Here is a 10,231-nt window from a genome sequence, read left to right as displayed (position 1 = left end):
CATTAATAACAGCTTGATAAATTACCAAATTGCCCTCACCCTTTACTAAAATTTCCCTCTATTCTTTGACAAATTGGTGAATTATTCATTCCTTCGCTTTTGCCTATCGTCACAAAGATTTTTTCTGAGCAGTATAGATATAGAGAGGTGTCAAGCAGTCTCATAACAAGGGACATTAAGTTCAATATATTGTTTGTAGTTTGGAGTGGGTTTCTGTTATAATGTGATATTTTAGACGGTCATATGCTTCTACACCTATTTCTCCTTTATTAATAGTAAAAGAAAACGTTTATTGCTATCAATTTTGCAATTAGAGAATTTCATAATCTACTCGCTACCTTGAGATAGAGGATACATCTTATTACTATTCTTTTCTTTTTTTTTTAATTATTTTTTTAAGAAACGGTTCCTACGCTTGAAATAGGTTTTTTTTTTTGAGAGAAATGATGGATTACCAAAATAGTAATCCAGCCAGCTAAATTAAGCAAAAAGGTTGTTACAAAACAAAGCACTCATCCCCAACCAAGAATGAGTACCCTAGATCATCACAGTTTTACAAAATAAGAAATTTCACCAAGTCTTCTCTCCTACTGATATCTAGCAACAAAATATCAGAAGCTATAGCCCAATACCAACTGTTATACAAATTTTTTATTTTTAAACCACAAAATAGATCACAAAATCTTCCAGCTTAACTTTCATTCCAGCAAGTCTATCACCCCCACCACAGGAACCGAAACATTCCCAGCATTTGCAGCAGCCTTCTTTCTCCTCCTCTCTTGTAATCTAGCTGCACGATCAGAAATCTGTGACCCTATCCAAAATTTTGCAAAAGTCAAAATTTTATTCAAAAGTTCTAATGATCTCCTCCTCTTATTTGTAAAAATTCTATCATTTCTTTCCTGCCAAATACACCAAATAAGAGAACAAATAATCACATCTCTTTCTATATTCCCACTAACATGTTTCTCATCATTCCAACTCTTCCAAATTTCTTTTAAAGAATATAAAGTAAAATCTTTTTTAATATTCATTTTGTGTTGAATAGACCTCCAGATTGAGTATACAAACTCACATTTAACAAAGATATGAAGATGATTTTCCTCTTCCTTAGAACAAAAACAGCACATCATATCTGTATGAATACCTTTCTTCTCCAAATTTTTTTTTGTGTTTAAACCACTTCTTAAAGCCAACCAAACCAAAAACTTCACTTTTAAAGGAACAGGGAGTTTTCAAAGATTGATATATGCATACCTTAATCCTCCATCAGTAAGAAAATGATAATATGATTTAACAGTGAACTTGCCTTTTGCTTCCCAGATCCACATTCTTTTATCCTCCCTGTGAACAAAGTTAACAAACATAATACTCTTCAACATATCAAAATATTGAAAAACCAAATTTCCAGTCAGTTGTCTTTGAAACTTGATATCCCAAACCCACTCATTATTAATTTTTTTCCTTAAACTGCTAATAGAAGCATAGGGAAACTCTGCAATATGAAAAAGCGCAGGAAACAAAGAGGCCAGTGTATTTGTACTTGACCATTTATCAAACCAAAACAGAGTTTGATTTCCATTCCCCACTTTAACACAAGTACTGCACAAGAAGCTTTCAACATTAGTAAAAAAATTCTTCCAGAAATGAGATAAAAATCTCTTGCCAGAATAAAAATATTCTGTCCAGTTTTTGTTCTCAAAATACTTGTAAAAACTTATCTGTTTCCATAACTCCATTTTATTATCAAACCACTTCCAAATCCATTTCCCCAACAAAGCTTTATTCATAGTTCTCAAATTTATAATCCCCAATCCACCAACCTTTTTGGGTTTGCACACTTCATTCCATTTAACTAAATTAGAAGAATTCTTATGTTCCAAAGAACCAGTCCACAAAAACCTTCTCCTCATCCTATCAACTTTATCAATAAGCCACCCAGGAAGAGAGAAAAAAGACATCCAGAAAATAGGCATGGAAGAAAGAACAACATTAACTAGCACTAATCTCCCTCCTCTTGATAAAGACTTTCCTTTCCATAAAGCTAATCTTCTTTCAAACTTCTCAATTAAAGGAGACCAATCTTCTTTTTTTAATTTTCCATGTCTCAAAGGAACTCCCAGATAAGTAATAAGAAAGCTTCCACTTTTGCAATTTAACATGTAAGCCAAATTATGCTGTAAAGTCTCATTATCTTCAAGAGCAATAAGCAAACTCTTGTTAAAATTTATTTTTAATCCAAAAGCTGATTCAAAACAGTATAAAATCATTTTCAAAATTGTTAACTGTTCTCTTTTGTTTTTACAGAAAACAAGAGTATCATCAGCATATTGAAGGCAATAAACCTTCTGATTCATATTATAAGGACCCAATCCCTCAATAAGAGAAGCTTCAGCTGCTAAATTCAGCATTTTAGAAAATGTATCAGCTGCCAAAACAAACAAAAGAGGAGATAGAGGATCACCTTGACGAACTCCTCTTTTGGACATAATCCAACTACCAGTTTTTCTATTTATGTTAATGGCAGACATACCTCCTTTTAAGCACAAATTCACCCAATTTATCCACTTACTTCCAAATTTTTTAGCCTTCAAAACTTCCAGAATAAAATCCCAATCTAGCATATCATAAGCTTACTTGAAATAGGTTTTGAAATATATTTACAATTAAGGATAATATCCCTATCCTACACGCGAAAATACATTTCTACCATTAATAGTTTGTCTTGAATACTGTGATAAAATGTTAAATAATGGTATATTGTTTTAGTATAAATTGTCGTATTCTGCAAAACCGAGTTTGACATAGAAGATATGCCAATTATATTAACGAAATAAGTTCTGTAACCGGTATGTTATTAAAATATAATGTAGTATTTGTGTCTTATATATTTCGTAACATGTTTTTCTAAACTTATTTCTATTTTATTAATGGTAAAAAGAAAAATTATTACAACTTATAGAAGATACATCTTGTTCCTTTTCTAACCAAAAGAGAAAAAGAAAGCTTTATCACTTAAAGTAGGTTTGAATTGGGTGGATTTTTAAAAAAAAAATTTTCCATAGTAGGATATGAGTAAATAAATCACATATATTTGCATTTAGACTGAGATCTTATTTACACGTTACATCCGGATATGAGATGCACACACAAATACATATATAACATTAATAACTCATTTTATATATTGTTGTTATCAATAAATAATAACATAATTGTCTTATTCTACAACTAGTTTGACAAATAAGATATGCTAATTAAATATATGAAGTTGGTTTCTATTACTAGCTAGCTGTTCAAGTAACGCGTGGCGCTCGTGTCTCCTATAAGGTGCAAAAATGCACATTTAAACTTTTTAATATTTTGCCTATGGTGGAAAGAATGATTGTTACCATCAATCTTAACTAAAAAGTTTTCATGATCTACCACTTGGTATAGAAGATACAATTTGTTTTTTGAAAAGGAAAAAATTTGCAATCTTAAATTCGGTTTGAAATAGGTTGATTTTAGTTCAAAAATTATCTAATAGGATATGAATAAATATATAAAATATTTGCATTAATATTAAGGTTAATATTCTTATACTACATGTTACCATCCCTGTATGAGATTAATGCATAAATACATTACTGTCACTCTATTTTATTTACTGCAGTGAACTATAATTAAAGATAAAATTGTTAGTATAAATTGTTGTATTCTGTAACGGCTAGTTTGATGTAGAAGTTATGCTAATTATATTTAATGGAGCAAGTTATACGGTTGTTAAGTTGTTCAAGTATCACGTGATGTTGGTGTCTCCTATAAATTATTAACGTTAGATATGTATTTGTGTGTGCATCTATATCCGGATGTAACAATAAATAATAACATAATTTTCGTATTCTATGCCTAGTTTGGCAAAGAAGATATGCCAATTATATATATGAAGTAGGTTTCTATTACTAGTAAGTTGTTCAAATAACGCGTGGTGCTTGTGTCTCCTGTAAGTTGCAAAAATGCACATTCAAACTTTTTTAATCTTTTTTCTATGGTGGAAAGAATGATTGTTACTATAAGTCTTAACTAGAGAGTTTTCATGATCTACAATGTGGTATAGAAGATACAACTCATTTTTTGAAAAGGAAAAAGTTTGCAATCTTAAATTAGGTTTGAAATAGGTTGATTTTAGTTCCAAAATTATCTATTAGGATATGAATAAATATATAGAATATTTGCATTAATATTTAGTTTAATATTCTTATACACCATGTTACCATCCCCAAACGAGATTAATGGATAGATATATTTAGGCCTGTCCATCCGGCTCGGCCCGGCCCGGAAATCCGGGCCCTGGCCGGGCAAAACCGGAGCCCGGACCCTGACCCGGGTACCCCGGGCCGGGTTCCGGGCTGGCCTGGAATTTTTTTTAATTTTTTTATTAATTTTTTTTTATTTTTTTTAAAATTTTAAATTATACAAAAAAATACAAGAAAAATTAATAAAAAACAATAATTTTATTAATAACTTAAAATGACATAAATTACAAATAAAAATGATAAAAACAAATTCTTTATTAATAATTAATAAATCGTTTACAAATTATAAGTACAAATTTATTTTGGAATTCATCGCATCACAATAGATAAGTACATCCCAACTAGGTTGGCACCTACTCACCTATATCACTATCATTTGCAATTATTTCCAAAATAATTCTTTACAAATTTTAAGCTAAGATATAAAAATTACAATTTATTCTTAATATCTATCTGCTAGTCCCAATTCTTTAAATTTATCTTCAATTCCAGCCATCCGATCGATGCCTTGCGTTTGCTTCTCGTACCTCCACCAATCATGTAAGCACATCACCGCTTGTACAGTATACGGATCTAAGCATGTTCTGTGGTCGTCGATCAAACGTCCTGCTGTGCTGAAGGCGGATTCCGAAGCTACTGTCGAAACCTGCACTATTAGTAAGTCACGAACCATGGTGAAAAGTATAGGATATGAAACTGATCCATATACTTTCCACCATTGCAAAATATCTAAAGCATTTCCTTGACATTTAACTAAATAAGCAGATAAATATTCATCTATTTCAGAAACCTCCAATGATGACGATCCAAGTCCAGATCCACCAGTTAGCTCAGCTACCATTGCATACCTATTAAAACTTACACTTTTACCTCGGGATGAGCTCGAAGAAACCGAAGCTGTAGATTGTTGTGTAGCTACACCATGTCTAGCTGCATACTCATTATATAAGGTTTGAAAATAATTTCTAATAGCTAAATGATGAGTAGTAGCAATAAGGGTGGTTCCATCATCTAAGTCTATAATCTGATTACCATACAAGGATTGTAACAAACTTCGAAGACCAATATCCTTCAAGCATGGATCAATAAGAACCCCCAAACCAAAAATATGAGGAATAGGCCTAAAATACTTATTAAATTTGCTCTCCATTTAAAAAATCATAGGTCCAAAAGTATCATCCATACGATATTTCTCAAAAAAATTTTGAATATTTAAAATTTGTAAAGCAGCTAAAGTAATGGTTGGATAATAACAGCCAGATAATAACATTGTAGCATCATAAAAAAACTTATAACATTTTATTTAAATTACATATAATTGTCCATTCATCTTCAGTTATTCCATAAGTGCTACCAGAACTAGAACTAGAAGCATAATAGTTTATAAAATCAGTTATAATGTCTTTATATTCTATGGCTACACTTAACATTACATAGGTGGAATTCCACTTATGGTCAACATCTTTTGGAATTAGTCTGGGCTTTACATTTTTTCTTTTACAAAATTATTTCCATCTTTTAAGTCTTTGTTCAGAAACATTATGCATATAAGCAACTGTTCTAACCTTTTTTATCATGGGTTTAATTTTAGTAAATGCACTTTGAACAATTAAATTTAAAATATGACAGATACACTTAATATGAAAAAGATCACCATGACATGGCAATGTCAGAGTTGATCTGATAAAATCAACAGCTACATTGTTATTACTTGCATTATCTAGTGAAAGAGAAAATATTCTTTCTAAAATTTCTAATTTTATAAGTTCTTCAATTATTAAATTTGCAACATTAATACCAGTATGTGACTCTTCTATACCAGTATGTGACTCTTCTATTGTAATAAAAGAAACAACTCTTTTAAACATTTGCCAATTTTCATCAATACAGTGTGATGTGATACATAAATATCCAGTTTGTGCTCTAGATGTCCAAATATCAGAAGTTAAAGAAAATTTACAGTTTAAATTTTTAAAATAAGAAATTATTTTTTCTTGTTCCTCCTGATAATATTTTAAAATATCACGTTGACAGGTTTGACGAGAAATTTTTTTAAATGCAGGATAAAAACCATCTCTAAACATATCTTCAAATTCATCATCTTCTACTAATTTAAAAGGAAGGTTTTTAAGAATGATAAACCTGATTACGCATTTCCTGGCTCTGGCAGCGTCATAGTTCCAACTACCGAGACTACCAGAAGAGGAGGATTGAGAAATCATAGATTGTCGGATATCACCTTGAGGAGTCTGGCCTTTGTTGTGTTTATCTAAATGGCGTTTGAGGTGGTTGGTGCCGCTCTTATGATGAGCTTGAAAAATCTTGCCGCACAAAGCACACTTAGCCTTCTGGGTGAGGATCCTACCGTGTTCATCCTTGGTGACGTCGATCTTCTCGTAAAAATTCCACACATCGGATCTTGGCCGTTTAGGAGCTCTTGGTGCAGATTCGTCGCCACCGGATTCGGGATTAACTTCGGTAGGAGGACTGATAGTAGGAGGACTCATAGTAGGAGGACTCAATTCAGGATCGGGAGATATGTTTTGCTCTTCATAATCAGATCCGGAAGCCATTTGGGGATTGGATTAGAAAGTATAAATAAGAGAGTATAAGAGTATAAGAGAGAGTATAAGAGTATAAGAGAGAAGAGATGAGTTTTTGGTGTGAAGAAAACAAATGAAAACCCCCCTCTATTTATAGAACCAGCCCCCTAGGTAAATGACCAAAATAACCTCACAAAATAGCCGTTTTTTGTTGCCCCCGGGCCGGGCTCCGAGCCCGGGCTGCCCGCACGGATTGTTGCCCGGCGCCGGCCCTGTTCCTGGCCGGGCCCGGGCCGGGCACCGCTGAGGTAGCCCGGACCCGGGCCAGCGGGCTTTTTCGATAGGCCTAGATATATTTCTAGTTTGACGTAGAAGATATGCTAATTATATTTAACGAAGCAAGTTATACAGCTGTTAAGTTGTTCAAGTATCACGTGATGTTGGTGTCTCCTATAAATTATTAACGTTAGATATGTATTTGTGTGTGCATCTCATATCTGGATGTAACAATAAATAATAACATAATTTTTCAAATAAGGCGTGGCGCTCGTGTCTCCTATAAGTTGCAAAACTGCAAATTTAAACTTTTTTAATCTTTTATCTATGGTGGAAAGAATGATTGTTGCTATCAGTCTTAACTAAAGAGTTTTCATGATCTACCACGTGGTATAGAAGATAGAATTTATTTTTTGAAAAGGAAAAAGTTTGCAATCTTAAATTCGGTTCGAAATAGTTTGATTTTAGTTCAAAATTATCTAATAGGATATGAATAAATATATCTAATATTTGCATTAATATTAAGGTTAATATTCTTATACTACATGTTACCATCCCGATACGAGATTAATGCATAAATACATTTCTCTGTTTTATTTATTGCAGTGAACTATAATTAAAGATAGAATTGTTAGCATAAATTGTTATATTCTGCAACGGCTAGTTTGACGTAAAAAATATGCTAATTATATTTAACGAAGCAAGTTATATAGTTGTTAAGTTGTTTAAGTATCACGTCATGTTGGTGTCTCCTATGAGTCGCATATGTTTGACCAAATCTACCGTTTTTCTTCTCTTCTTTCTATAAAAGAGCAGATGATATTGTTTCCAAATGATCTCCTTTCCGTCTCAATATAATGATTTTGGAATGTGAGGATTTTGAAAAATGGACCAAGCTTCATGCACAGCTAAATGGCTCTTTCGAATAACTTCTTGTTTATCCTATGGAGAAACTTCAAGGTACATTATTATTGTTTGTTAAGACAAATTTTCCTATCAAATCTAGGTAGACATCTTTATATGTTTCTTTAATTTAGAATAGCTATATTTCTTCACAATTTTGCATTTGAGAAATATTGGGGATTTAAATCAAGAACCTTAAAAGATCTTAGACCGATAAATAATTAGATCTGCTTAAAATTAGCTATTTGATGGTTGTCTATTTATTTCTTTGGGATTTTTAACATTAATAATTCTAGGTTTGATTCCTATTAAAATTAAAATTAAATATTCTTTTTATCACCACGTGTAGACTGAATTATTCTAGATTACTATTTCACAATTTACAATCATTTTAAAGAGAAATCTTATATTTGAACCCCAGGATTATTTGAAGTAATAGTTTGTGAAAATTAGTACTTTCATCTTGTCACGCTGCTATTACAATATTATCTTCTTTTTTCTAATGATATTGTTCGTAGTTAATTTTCTTTTACAACTAAACAGAACTTAAAAAAGTATATCATATCAACTAAGGCCAACCGTAGTTTCGGCCTAGAGCCCAATAAGCCCATTATTCCTGTAATCTTGCGTACAGAAATCCATGTCATTGGACTAAAATTAACAATTAGTAAGGTTTCGTTTGCATATAGTGGTATTTTCTTATTATGTTTTTATAAAAAACACTATAGTGTTGTGTTTATATTTAAATTGTTTTCAAACATCATGTTAAGTTTTTTTTGTGAACACTAGTTTGACCCATTAGAATATTAGTATCAAATATATTATTAATATATTATATATTAATTATAATAAAATATGTAAAAATTAAGATGTTATTATATTAAGTTTATATTATTATAATATTATAAATATTAAATTGTACTTTAATGTGCTATATTATATTACAATTACTACATATTATTTGCAAATAATAATATATTTAGTTATTTTGGTATATAAATTTGTTATTGTTATATATTATATAATATTTTTTAAATATTTTTTTATTAATGTAATATTATAATGCTATTAATATAATTTATATTATTAAAATATTAATATTATGTTATTACTAGTATATTATTAATAAATTAACATATTATAAATATTTTAATATTATACAATATATTATAGTTTCTAATGCTAAAAAAATTATAATGATCATAATATTGTATATTATATTCTTACATTATTATATTATTAATAACTTTTTATTATTTTAATTTTATATTTTATTATTATTTATTATTTTATAATACATTATCAACATATTAAATACTAGTATTTAATATGTTATTATATTATTATATAAGATATTTTAATTATTATATTTTTATATTATTTAATAAATATTATTATTATATTAAATTAACTATAATATATAGTATAGTATAATATAATATAATAAACATGTCGATAATAACTATATATTAATTACATTTAATATATTATGTTAGATATTATATTAACACGTCCTCAAACTCAAAACCAAAACACCAAACTTAAAACACCTAAAATGTGTTTTGAACTAAGTATTGTATTTTTTATTTGAGGATGATTTAGCTTAAGTGTGTTTGGTAATCAAAGCGTGTTTGCGGAGAAAGTTGCTATTTCCATTGTTATCGAATCTATTACAACTTTAGTCGTTACAATAAACTCGAATGAAATAAAAAGTTGATCTTTTTATAAGATCTCCTTACACAATGAAAATAAAAAAAAAGTTTACAACTTTATCAAACAAACGCAGAGATCGTTCATCGGTCTTCTGCTTGCGTGGGATCTTTGCCTGTGCCGGGGTTTATCCGTGGACCACCGTCGATCAGATCTGATTGCTGAAAAATTGGGCAGAGCTTCGTCGATCCGCGAGAAGATCTAGAAACTTGAAGCGCCTATCTCGATAAAAGTGAGATATTTGCTCTTCTTAGTATTACCACAACGGGATAAGACTAAGGATCGGGTATGGGTGATGTAGATCTGACGAATCTCTCTCTCTCTTGCGTTGAAGAACTGGATCCGATCTCTCCTCCTCCTCTCTAAAATCCGTGCACCTTCAGTCTTCAATCCGGCAGGGCTTCACCTAATCTCCAAAATTCCAGATCTGATAAAATGAGGCCTAAGGCTTGTATTTATAGGCATGAGGGGTTGCGGAGCGGTTAAAACGGGCTAAAGACC

This window comes from Asparagus officinalis, chromosome 6 (assembly GCF_001876935.1).
Source record: "Asparagus officinalis chromosome 6, Aspof.V1, whole genome shotgun sequence".
Lineage (NCBI taxonomy): Eukaryota > Viridiplantae > Streptophyta > Magnoliopsida > Asparagales > Asparagaceae > Asparagus > Asparagus officinalis.
This window is presented reverse-complemented; position numbering follows the sequence as displayed.